The sequence below is a fragment of the Triticum aestivum genome, chromosome 4A (assembly GCF_018294505.1).
Source record: "Triticum aestivum cultivar Chinese Spring chromosome 4A, IWGSC CS RefSeq v2.1, whole genome shotgun sequence".
In the NCBI taxonomy this organism is placed as follows: domain Eukaryota; kingdom Viridiplantae; phylum Streptophyta; class Magnoliopsida; order Poales; family Poaceae; genus Triticum; species Triticum aestivum.
The window spans coordinates 466070113-466081786 of NC_057803.1; positions in this window are offsets into that span (position 1 = coordinate 466070113).

Consider the following 11674-nt stretch of genomic DNA (forward strand, 5'->3'; position numbering starts at 1 on the left):
AGGATTGACAACACACAATAATTTTCAAAGCCTGTGTGATTGGCTCGCATAATTGAGAAAAATGAAGTCAGACCACATGAACAATATATATTGCCATTGCAAATGTCAACATTGGACTTTGTATTAAGGAATTCTAAAAGGGATCTAAGTTGGTAGAATTTTTTTTTGTTTTAAGTTTACACGATAAATTCCTCTAGTTTTCACTTTGCTCTAGCCTTTTAATTGAAGGGATTATAGTTTCACAAAAGATTTTTTCTTCTATTTCTATGTTTTTCCCCACATATCCTATGAACCCCCAAAAAGGATTGTATGTGTTTACAATATATAGTCATAATCAAAATAGAGGAAATAGTCTATGCTATTTTCTAAATATTGCAAACAATAACCCGTGTGAATAAGGCTCACACTCATTTCAAGAATCAAAATTAACCGTCAGTTTAACCAAAAAAAATGTATGTTATGTGTGACAAAAGTTATACCCTTGAAATTGTATTCAATGGTATAAGTTTTAAGTCACCTCACTTATATATTATTAATCTAATCGATGATAAAATTTAAATCTTGAAATGTGCTCACACCTTATTTATCATAATGGAAGGAGTCCCAAATTATAACCATTCTATACTAGCACAGATCCACAAAAATTTATAGGACTCCCTTTTTTGGAATCACAAACTTCACTTCTTAATCACAAGTATTGCACTTGTTTCCTAAAAAAATATTACAATTGTTTGTCATACAAGCTTGTAGCATAACTGGAGAAAATTTTATCCAGTGGCATCTCTTCCTGTTTTCAATAGGTTTCCTAGCACACACATATGTGCCATCTAATTTGCCTCCCATTGTATATAGACTAGATGGCTGACAAAGTGTATTGGTGCATTTCTGAAAGGTATGCTAAATGATGATTAACCTTGATGCAGTTTTAGTGGCAAATTGTTGGACTCTTTTGTGCATTACTCATGGTATCTACTAAGGCGATCCTATCTCTCCATACTTGTTTTACCTTGCGTCTAATGCTTTGCCTCTTTCGTTGAATGGTGGCATACACGAAGGGTTTCTTCAAGACTTCAAGATTTGCAGACATAGTCCATGTTTCTTCGATCTTCTCCTTGCAGATGATATTAGGAGGAAACTTTGAGTTGGTTCCGGAGATTTTAAAATATACTAATAAAATATGAGTTGGGGTTGGACACTATCAAGCCTAAAGGGCGTATTAGGCGTACAAATAATAAGGTCTTCGATCGAGCATTGTTGGCGAGACAGGCATGGCGCCTACTACAACCCCAAATAGCCTTTTTGCTAGATTTTTTACGGACAAATATTTCCTTATGGGCGTCTATTTGACACGATGTCCACTCAAAATATGTCACCATCGTGTCAAGGTATTGTGCACGGTTTGGATATGTTGAATAAGGATGTGTGTCAAGCTTTTCTACGGTGAGTAGACCACAAGCAATAAATGAGACCCCTTTTCCGATGTTTGGTTTATTTGGCAATTCTAAGATTTTCTATGATAGTCTATCAAGCACCTAATACATCTCAAACGTGTCTATAATTCTTACTTATTTCATGCTACCTTTATATTATTATTGTATCACTTTGACATCAATTTTATTAGACTAACCTATTTAATCAAGTGCCCAATGCTAGTAGTTTTTTTGGACTTCCAAGGGACTCACCTCTTTAAAAGGCAAAAAAAAGGAAAACATATTTTCCTAAGTTTTTCATCGAGAGGGAGCCAAAGGAACTAGAGGCCTATGGGGAGGCCCCCTTGTGGGCCTTACGTGGCCCTGCCTCGCGGCCTAGGGGTAGGCCGCTAGGTGGGGGCACATGGGCCCCATATGGTTTGCATCCATAGCTTTTTCTTCTTCCGCCTTTATATTCCTTCGAAACACCCAGCTACATCACACACGTTTCTACAACTTTGGTTTGTTTTATGCTATTTTTATACCATTATTGTATTGCTTTAGCATCAATTTTATCGGTTTGTTGGAAAATCCTGGTTTGATGCCACAATGATATAGAAATATCTTGAAGTTAATTTGGCAATCTTGTATGTCGAAAGGCACTGCGCTTCTGTCGAAAGGCATGTTCCCCGATGGGCCGAGTGTTCACCCACTTCAGTCTTCGCCTTTAGAGAGAAAGTTGTGCCCACCCCAGCAAGAAAACGTGATGGTGATCAATATGAATATATTGGTTGTGTGTATTGTTGGAAATATGCCCTAGAGGCAATAATAAAATGGTTATTATTGTATTTCCTTGTTCATGATAATTGTCTATTATTCATGCTATAATTGTATTAACCGGAAACCGTAATACATGTGTGAATACATAGACCACAACATGTCCCTAGTAAGCCTCTAGTTGACTAGCTCGTTGATCAATAGATGGTCATGGTTTCCTGACCATGGACATTGGATGTCAGTGATAACGGGATCACATCATTAGGAGAATGATGTGATGGACAAGACCCAATCCTAAGCCTGGCACAAGATCGTGTAGTTCGTCTGCTAAAACTTTTCTAATGTCAAGTATCATTTCCTTAGACCATGAGATTGTGCAACTCCCGGATACCGTAGGAATGCTTTGGGTGTACCAAACGCCACAACATAACTGGGTGGCTATAAAGGTGCACTATGGGTATCTCCGAAAGTGTCTGTTGGGTTGGCATGAATCGAGACTGGGATTTGTCACTCCGTGTAAATGGAGAGGTATCTCTCGGTCCACTCGGTAGGACATCATCATAATGTGCACAATGTGACCAAGGAGTTGATCATGGGATGATGTGTTACGGAACGAGTAAAGAGACTTGCCGGTAATGAGATTGAACAAGGTATCGGGATACCGACGATCGAATCTCAGGCAAGTACTATACCGGTAGACAAAGGGAATTGTATACGGGATTGACTGAATCCTTGACATCGTGGTTCATCCGATGAGATCATCGTGGAACATGTGGGAGCCAACATGGGTATCCAAATCCCGCTGTTGGTTATTGACCAGAGAGATGTCTCGGTCATGTCTGCATTATTCCCGAGCCGGTAGGGTCTACACACTTAAGGTTCGATGATGCTAGGGTTATAGGGAAAGTATGTACGTAGTTACCGAATGTTGTTTAGAGTCCCGGATGATATCCTGGACGTCACGAGGAGTTCCGGAATGGTCCGGAGGTGAAGATTGATATATTGGACGAAGGGTTTTGGAGTCCAGAAGTGTTCCGGAGGTACCGGGTGATGACCAGCATGACCGAAAGGTGTTTCGGGAGCCCCGGCAAGTGTTGGGGGGCTTCATGGGCCAAGGGAAGGGGGCAAACCAGCCCACTAAGGGGCTGTGCGCCCCCCTCACCTATTCCCACGTAACGAGGGGGTTTGGGGCGTCCCATCTAGGGTTCCCACCTCCTGGCTTGGGGGCCAAGTCACCCAAAGGGGAGATCCCATCTGCCCTGGCCGCCCCCCCCCCTAGGGGAAACCCTAGGGCGCCTCCCCTTGCCCTTGCCCCTATATATAGTGGAGTTTTTGGGGCTGCACAACACATGAGTCTCTCTCTCCCAAGGCGCATCCCTACCTCTCTTCCTCCTTGTCTCTCGTAGTGCTTGGCGAGGCCCTGCTGGAGTACCACACTCCTCCACCACCACCACGCCGTCGTGTTGCTGCTGGACGGAGTCTTCCCCAACCTCTCCCTCTCTCCTTGCTGGATCAAGGCATGGGAGACGTCACCGGGCTGCACGTGTGTTGAACACGGAGGCGACATTGTTCGGCGCTTAGATCGTAATCGACCGCGATCTGAATCGCTACGAGTACGACTACCTCATCCGCGTTCTAGTAACGCTTCCGCCTAGTGATCTACAAGGGTATGTAGATGCAGTCCCCTTCCCCTCGTTGCTAGATTACTCCATAGATTGATCTTGGTGATGCGTAGAAAATTTTAAATTTCTGCTACGATCCCCAACAGTGGCATCATGAGCTAGGTCTATGCGTAGATTCTATGCACGAGTAGAATACAAAGTAGTTGCGGGCGATGATTTGTTCAATTTGCTTGCCGTTACTAGTCTTATCTTGATTCGGCGGCATTGTGGGATGAAGCGGCTCGGACCAACCTTACACATACACTTACGTGAGACATGTTCCATCGACTGACATGCACTTGATGCATAAGGTGGATGGCGGGTGTCTGTCTCTCCCACTTTAGTCGGATCGGATTCGATGAAAAGGGTCCTTATGAAGGGTAAAGAGCAATTGGCATATCACCATTGTGGTTTTTCGTAGGTAAGAAACATTCTTGCTAGAAACCCATAGCAGCCACGTAAAACATTCAACAACAATTAGAGGACGTCTAACTTGTTTTTGCAGGGTTTGCTGTGTGATGTGATATGGCCAAAAGGATGTGATGTATGAGATTGATCATGTTCTTGTAATAGGAATCACGACTTGCATGTCGATGAGTATGACAACCGGCAGGAGCCATAGGAGTTGCCTTAATTTATTTATGACCTGCGTGTCAATGAAAACACCATGTAATTACTTTACTTTATTGCTAACCGTTAGACATAGTAGTAGAAGTAATAGTTGGCGAGGCAACTTCATGAAGACACGATGATGGAGATCATGGTGTCATGCTGGTGACGATGGTGTTCATGCCGTGCCTTGAAGATGGAGATCAAAGGCGCAAGATGATATTGGCCATATCATGCCACTTTATGATTTGCATGTGATGTTTGTCATGTTTACATATTATTTGCTTAGAACGATGGTAGCATAAATAAGATGATCCCTCGCAATAATTTCAGGAAAGTGTTCCCCCTAACTATGCACCGTTGCTAAGGTCCGTTGTTCCGAAGCACCAGTGATGATCGGGTGTGATAGGTTCCAACGTTCGCATACAACGGGTGTAAGCCAGATTTACACACGCAATACACTTAGGTTAACTTGACGAGCCTAGCATGTACAGACATGGCCTCGGAACACGGAAGACCGAAAGGTCGAACATGAGTCGTATAGTGGATACGATCAACATGAAGATGTTCACCGATGATGACTAGTCCGTCTCACGTGATGATCGGACACGGCCTAGTTGACTCGGATCATGTATCACTTAGATGACTAGAGGGATGTCTATCTATGTGGGAGTTCATTGAATAATTTGATTAGATGAACTTAATTATCATGAACATAGTCAAAAGGCCTTTGCAAATTATGTCATAGCTCACACTTTGGTTCTACTATTTTAGATATGTTCCTAGAGAAAATTCAGTTGAGAGTTGACAGTAGCAATTATGCGGACTGGGTCCGTGAACTGAGGATTGTCCTCATTGCTGCACAGAAGGGTTATGTCCTTAATGCACCGCTCAGTGTGTTGAACCTCGAGCATCGTATGTAGATGTTGGGAAACATCTGACATACATGTTTTGATGACTACGTGATAGTTTAGTACATAACACTAACGGTTTAGAATTGTGGCACCAAAGACGTTTTTGAAACGTCGTAGAACATATGAGATGTTCCAAAGACTGAAATTGGAATTTCAGACTAGTGCCCACGTCAAGAGGTATGAGACCTCTGACAAGTTTCTTAAGCCTGCAAACTAAGGGAGAAATACTCAATCGTTGAGCATGTGCTCAGATTGTCTGAGTACTGCAATCGCTTGAATCGAGTGGTAGTTAATCTTCCAGATGAGATAGTGATGGTTCTCCATAGTCACTGCCACCAAGCTATTGGAGCTTCATGATGAACTATAACACATCAGGGATAGACATGATGATCCTTGAGCAACTCATGATGTTTGACACCACGAAAGTAGAAATCAAGAAGGAGCATCAATACTTGATGGTTAAACCACTAGTTTCAAGAAGGGCAAGGGAAAGAAGGGATACTTCATGAAACGACAAATCAGTTGCTGCTCTAGTGAAGAAACCCAAGGTTGAACCCAAACCCGAGACTAAGTGCTTCTAAAACGAGGGGAACGGTCACTGAATCAGAACTACCCTAGATACTCGGTAGATGAGAAGGCTGGCAAGGTCGACAAAAGTATATTGGATATACATTATAATGTGTACTTTAATAGTACTCCTAGTAGCACCAAGGTATTAAAATACCGGCTCAGTTGCTAAGTGTTGGTAACTCGAAATAAAAGGCTATAGAATAAACGGAGACTAGCCAAAGGTGAGATGACGATATGTGTTGGAGGTGTTTCCAAGGTTGATGTGATCAAACATCGCACGCTTCCTCTACCATCGGGGTTGGTGTTAAACCGAAATAATTGTTATTTGGTGTTTGCGTTGAGCATAGACATGATTGGATTATGTTTATCGTCACACGGTTATTCATTTAAGGAGAATAATGGTTACTCTATTTATTTGAATATTACCTTCAATGGTCTTGCACCTAAAATGAATGGTTTATTGAATCTCGATCGTAGTGATACACATGTTCATGCCAAAAGATATAAGATAGTAATGATAGTACCACGTACTTGTGGCACTGCCATGTGAGTCATGTTGGTATAAAACGCATGAAGAAGCTCCATGTTGATGGATCTTTGGACTCACCCGTTTTTGAAAAGATTGAGACATGCGAACCATGTCTATTGGTAGATATGCATGAAGAAACTCCATGCAGATGGATCGTTTGGACTCACTTGATTTTGAATCACTTGAGACATGCAAATCATACCACATGGGCAAGATGACTGAAAGGCATCGTTTTCAGTAAGATGGAACAAGAAAGTAACTTGTTGGAAGTAATACATTTTGATGTGTGCAGTCCAATGAGTGCTGAGGCACGCAGTGGATATCGTTATGTTCTTACTTCACAGATGATTTGAGTAGATGCTGAGTATATTTACTTGATGAAACACAAGTCTGAATTATTGAAAGGTTTAAGTAATTTCAGAGTGAAGTTGAAGATCGTCGTGACAAGATGATAAAATGTCTATGATATGATCATAGAGATGAATATGTGAGTTACGAGTTTGGCACACAATTAAGACATTGTGGAAATTGTTTCACAACTAATACCGCATGGACCACCATAGTGTGATGGTGTGTCCGAACATCACAACTGCACCCTATTGGATATGGTGCATACCATGATGTCTCTTATCGAATTACCACTATCGTTTATGGGTTAGGTATTAGAGACAACCGCACTCACTTTAAATAGGGCACCACATAATTCTGTTGAGACAACACCATATGAACTATGGTTTAGAGAAACCTAAGCTGTCGTTTCTTAAAAGTTTGGGGCTGCGATGCTTATGTGAAAAAGTTTCAGGCTGATAAGCTCGAACCCAAAGCGGATAAATGCATCTTCATAGAATACCCAAAAATAGTTGGGTATACCTCCTATTTCAGATCCGGAAGCAAAAGTGTTTGTTTCTAGAAACGGGTCCTTTCTCGAGGAGAAGTTTCTCTCGAAAGAATTGAGTGGGAGGATGGTGGAGACTTGATGAGGTTATTGAACCGTCACTTCAACTAGTGTGTAGCAGGGCACAAGAAGTTGTTCCTGTGGCACCTACACCAATTGAAGTGGAAGCTTATGATAGTGATCATGAAACTTCGGATCAAGTCACTACCAAACCTCATAGGTCGACAAGGATGTGTACTACTTCAGAGTGGTACGTAATCCTGTCTTGGAAGTCATGTTGCTAGACAACAATGAACCTACGAGCTATGGAGAAGTGATGGAAGAATGGCTCGAGGCCATAAAATCCGAGAAAGGATCCATGTATAAAAGAAAGTATAGACTTTGAAAGAACCACTTGATGGTCGTAAGGCTGTTGGGTGCAGATGGATTTTAAAAGGAAGACAGACAATGATGGTAAGTGTCACCATTAAGAAAGCTCGACTTGTCGTTAAGATGTTTCCCGACAAGTTCAAGGAGTTGACCGCGATGGGACTTTCTTACTCGTAGCGATGCTAAGAGTCTGTTGGAATTATGTTAGCAGTTACTACATTATTTATGAAATCTTGCAGATAGGATGTAAAAAACATTGTTTCCTCGACATTTTCTTGAGGAAAGGTTGTATGTGATACAACCAGAAGGTTTTGTCAATCCTGAAAGATGCTGACAAGTATGCAAAGCTCCAGCAATCCTTCTAAGGACGGGAGTAAGCATCTCGGAGTTAGAATGTACGCTTTGATGAGATGATCAAAGATTTTGGGTTTATACAAAGTTTATGAGAAACTTGTATTTCCAAAGAAGTGAGTGGGAGCACTATATAATTTTTGATGAGTATATGTTGTTAACATATTGTTGATCAGAAATGATGTAGAATTTCTGGAAAGCATGCAGGGTTATTTGAAAAGTGTTTTTCAATGGAAAATCTGGATTAAGCTACTTGAACATTGAGCATCAAGATCTATAAGGATAGATCAAAAACGCTTAATAGTACTTTCGGATGAATACATACTGTGACAAGATTTTGAAGGAGTTCAAAATAGATCAGCAAAGAAGGTGTTCTTAGCTGTGTTACAAGGTGTGAATATTGAGTAAGACTTAAGACCTGACCACGGCAGAAGAGAGAGAAAGGACGAAGGTCGTCCCCTATGCTTTAGACGTAGGCTCTGCAGTATGCTATGCTGTGTACCGCACCTGAAGTGTGCCTTGCCATGAGTCAGTCAGGAGGTACAAGAGTGATCCAGGAATGGATCACACGACATCGGTCGAACTTATCCTTAGTAACTAGTGGACTAAGGAATTTTCTCGATTATGGAGGTGGTAAAAGAGTTCGTCGTAAAGGGTTACATCGATGTAAACTTTGACACTAATCCAGATGACTCTGAGTAGTAAACCGGATTCGTATAGTAGAACAGTTATTTGGAATACCTCAAAGTAGCACGTGCTAGCTGCATCTACAAGATGACCTAGAGATTTGTAAAGCACACATGGATCTGAAAGGTTCAGACTCATTGACTAATAAACCTCTCTCACAAGCAAGATATGAACAACCCCATGGGTGTTGGATTCATTGCAATCACATAGTGATGTGAACTACATTATTGACTCTAGTGCAAGTGGGAGACTGTTGGAAATATGCCCTAGAGGCAATAATAAAATGGTAATTATTGTATTTCCTTGTTCATGATAATTGTCTATTGTTCATGCTATAATTGTATTAACCGGAAACCATAATACATGTGTGAATACATAGACCACAACATGTCCCTAGTAAGCCTCTAGTTGACTAGCTCGTTGATCAATAGATGGTCATGGTTTCCTGACCATGGACATTGGATGTCATTGATAATGGGATCACATCATTAGGAGAATGATGTGATGGACAAGACCCAATCCTAAGCCTGGCACAAGATCGTATAGTTCATCTGCTAAAGCTTTTCTAATGTCAAGTATCATTTCCTTAGACCATGAGATTGTGCAACTCCCAGATACCGTAGGAATGCTTTGGGTGTACCAAACGCCACAACGTAACTGGGTGGCTATAAAGGTGCACTACGGGTATCTCCGAAAGTGTCTGTTGGGTTGGCATGAATCGAGACTGGGATTTGTCACTCCGTGTAAACGGAGAGGTATCTCTGGGACCACTCGGTAGGACATCATCATAATGTGCACAATGTGACCAAGGAGTTGATCACGGGATGATGTGTTATGGAATGAGTAAAGAGACTTGCCGGTAACGAGATTGAACAAGGTATCGGGATACCGACGATCGAATCTCGGGCAAGTACTATACCGGTAGACAAAGGGAATTGTATACGGGATTGACTGAATCCTTGACATCGTGATTCATCTGATGAGATCATCGTGGAACATGTGGGAGCCAACATGGGTATCCAGATCCCGCTGTTGGTTATTGACCAGAGAGATGTCTCGGTCATGTCTGCATTATTCCTGAGCCCGTAGGGTGTACACACTTAAGGTTCGATGACGCTAGGGTTATAGGGAAAGTATGTACGTGGTTACCGAATGTTGTTCGGAGTCCCAGATGAGATCCCGGACGTCACGAGGAGTCCCGGAATGGTCCGGAGGTGAAGATTGATATATTGGACGAAGGGTTTTGGAGTCCGGAAGTGTTCCGGAGGTACCGGGTGATGACCAGCATGACCGAAAGGTGTTTCGGGAGCCCCGACAAGTGTTGGGGGGCTTCATGGGCCAAGGGAAGGGGGCAAACCAGCCCACTAAGGGGCTGTGCGCCCCCCTCACCTATTCCCACGTAACGAGGGGGTTTGGGGCGCCCCATCTAGGGTTCCCACCTCCTGGCTTGGGGGCCAAGTCACCCAAAGGGGAGACCCCATCTGCCCTGGTCGCTGCCCCCCTAGGGGAAACCCTAGGGCGCCTCCCCTTGCCCTTGCCCCTATATATAGTGGAGGTTTTGGGGCTGCACAACACACGAGTCTCTCTCTCCCAAGGCGCAACCCTACCTCTCTCCCTCCTCGTCTCTCGTAGTGCTTGGCGAAGCCCTGCTGGAGTACCGCGCTCCTCCACCACCACCACGCCGTCGTGCTGCTTCTTGACAGAGTCTTCCCTAACATCTCCCTCTCTCCTTGCTAGATCAAGGCATGGGAGACGTCACTGGGCTGCACGTGTGTTGAACGCGGAGGCGCCGTTGTTCGGGGCTTAGATCGTAATCGACCGCGGTCTGAATCGCTACGAGTACGACTACCTCATCCGCGTTCTAGTAACGCTTCCGCTTAGCGATCTACAAGGGTATGTAGATGCACTCCCCTTCCCCTCGTTGCTAGATTACTCCATAGATTGATCTTGGTGATGCGTAGAAAATTTTAAATTTCTGCTACGATCCCCAACATGTATATATATTAGATCGTGTGGGATAAAAAAATTGTGAACAGTGTTTACATACCCAAAGATGTCTTGCATCTCTGCTCCTTTCGGTCATAAAGCAAATGTTCTTGCAAACGTAGTATGCACATAAATTATTCCCCCTTTCCTGGCTCATGCACTTTACGAGAATAGAATTCAGTCAGATAATAATCAAGCACAATAATGGTATTGAAACTAGAATTAAAGAGACGCGTGAAAGTAGCTAGTACTACTTAATTACCTTGGACCATCGCCATTTCAGCTTTGGTTCCCATGCATCGACAACCTCTTTGATGAACCTTATCCAAACCCTGTCCGGAAAAAAATGAATAAAAGAGTTATTAATTACTTGATATCAGGAAATGAACTAAATAGGCCGACATAGTGCGATACTTATTGAAATTACCTGTCAAGCATCAAAAATAGGCTGGTGTATTCTTTAGGGTGTTTACCTAGTGAGTCCAGTACTTCAACAGTTCCCTCATCAACTCTAATGATTAGTAGGATCCTGTGGAAACTGCGCACACGTTTGTATAAGCGGGCATGCATAACACATCAACTAAACTTAACATCGAGTAAGCAAAATAGAATTTGTAGTACAAGACAGTAACGCTCACCTAAAGTTGTAAGGAAATAGTATTTCTGGTCTGGTATTTAGTTCCTTTAAAAAAGTTAGCAAGTTATTCTCTGTGTCTTCAGGGTGTCTTCAGGATGTATGTGTTACTATCGCACTTGCTTCTATCAGATCAGGACACATATATCGACCTATGCATGCGACACAGATATTACTATTAATTCACATTGTTATTCCAGTTACATTTCCAAAGAGACTGCAGCAGTTAATTAAGATACAAGTACATCTGAATTAAACGGTAGGGCTGAACTTAAAAATACAA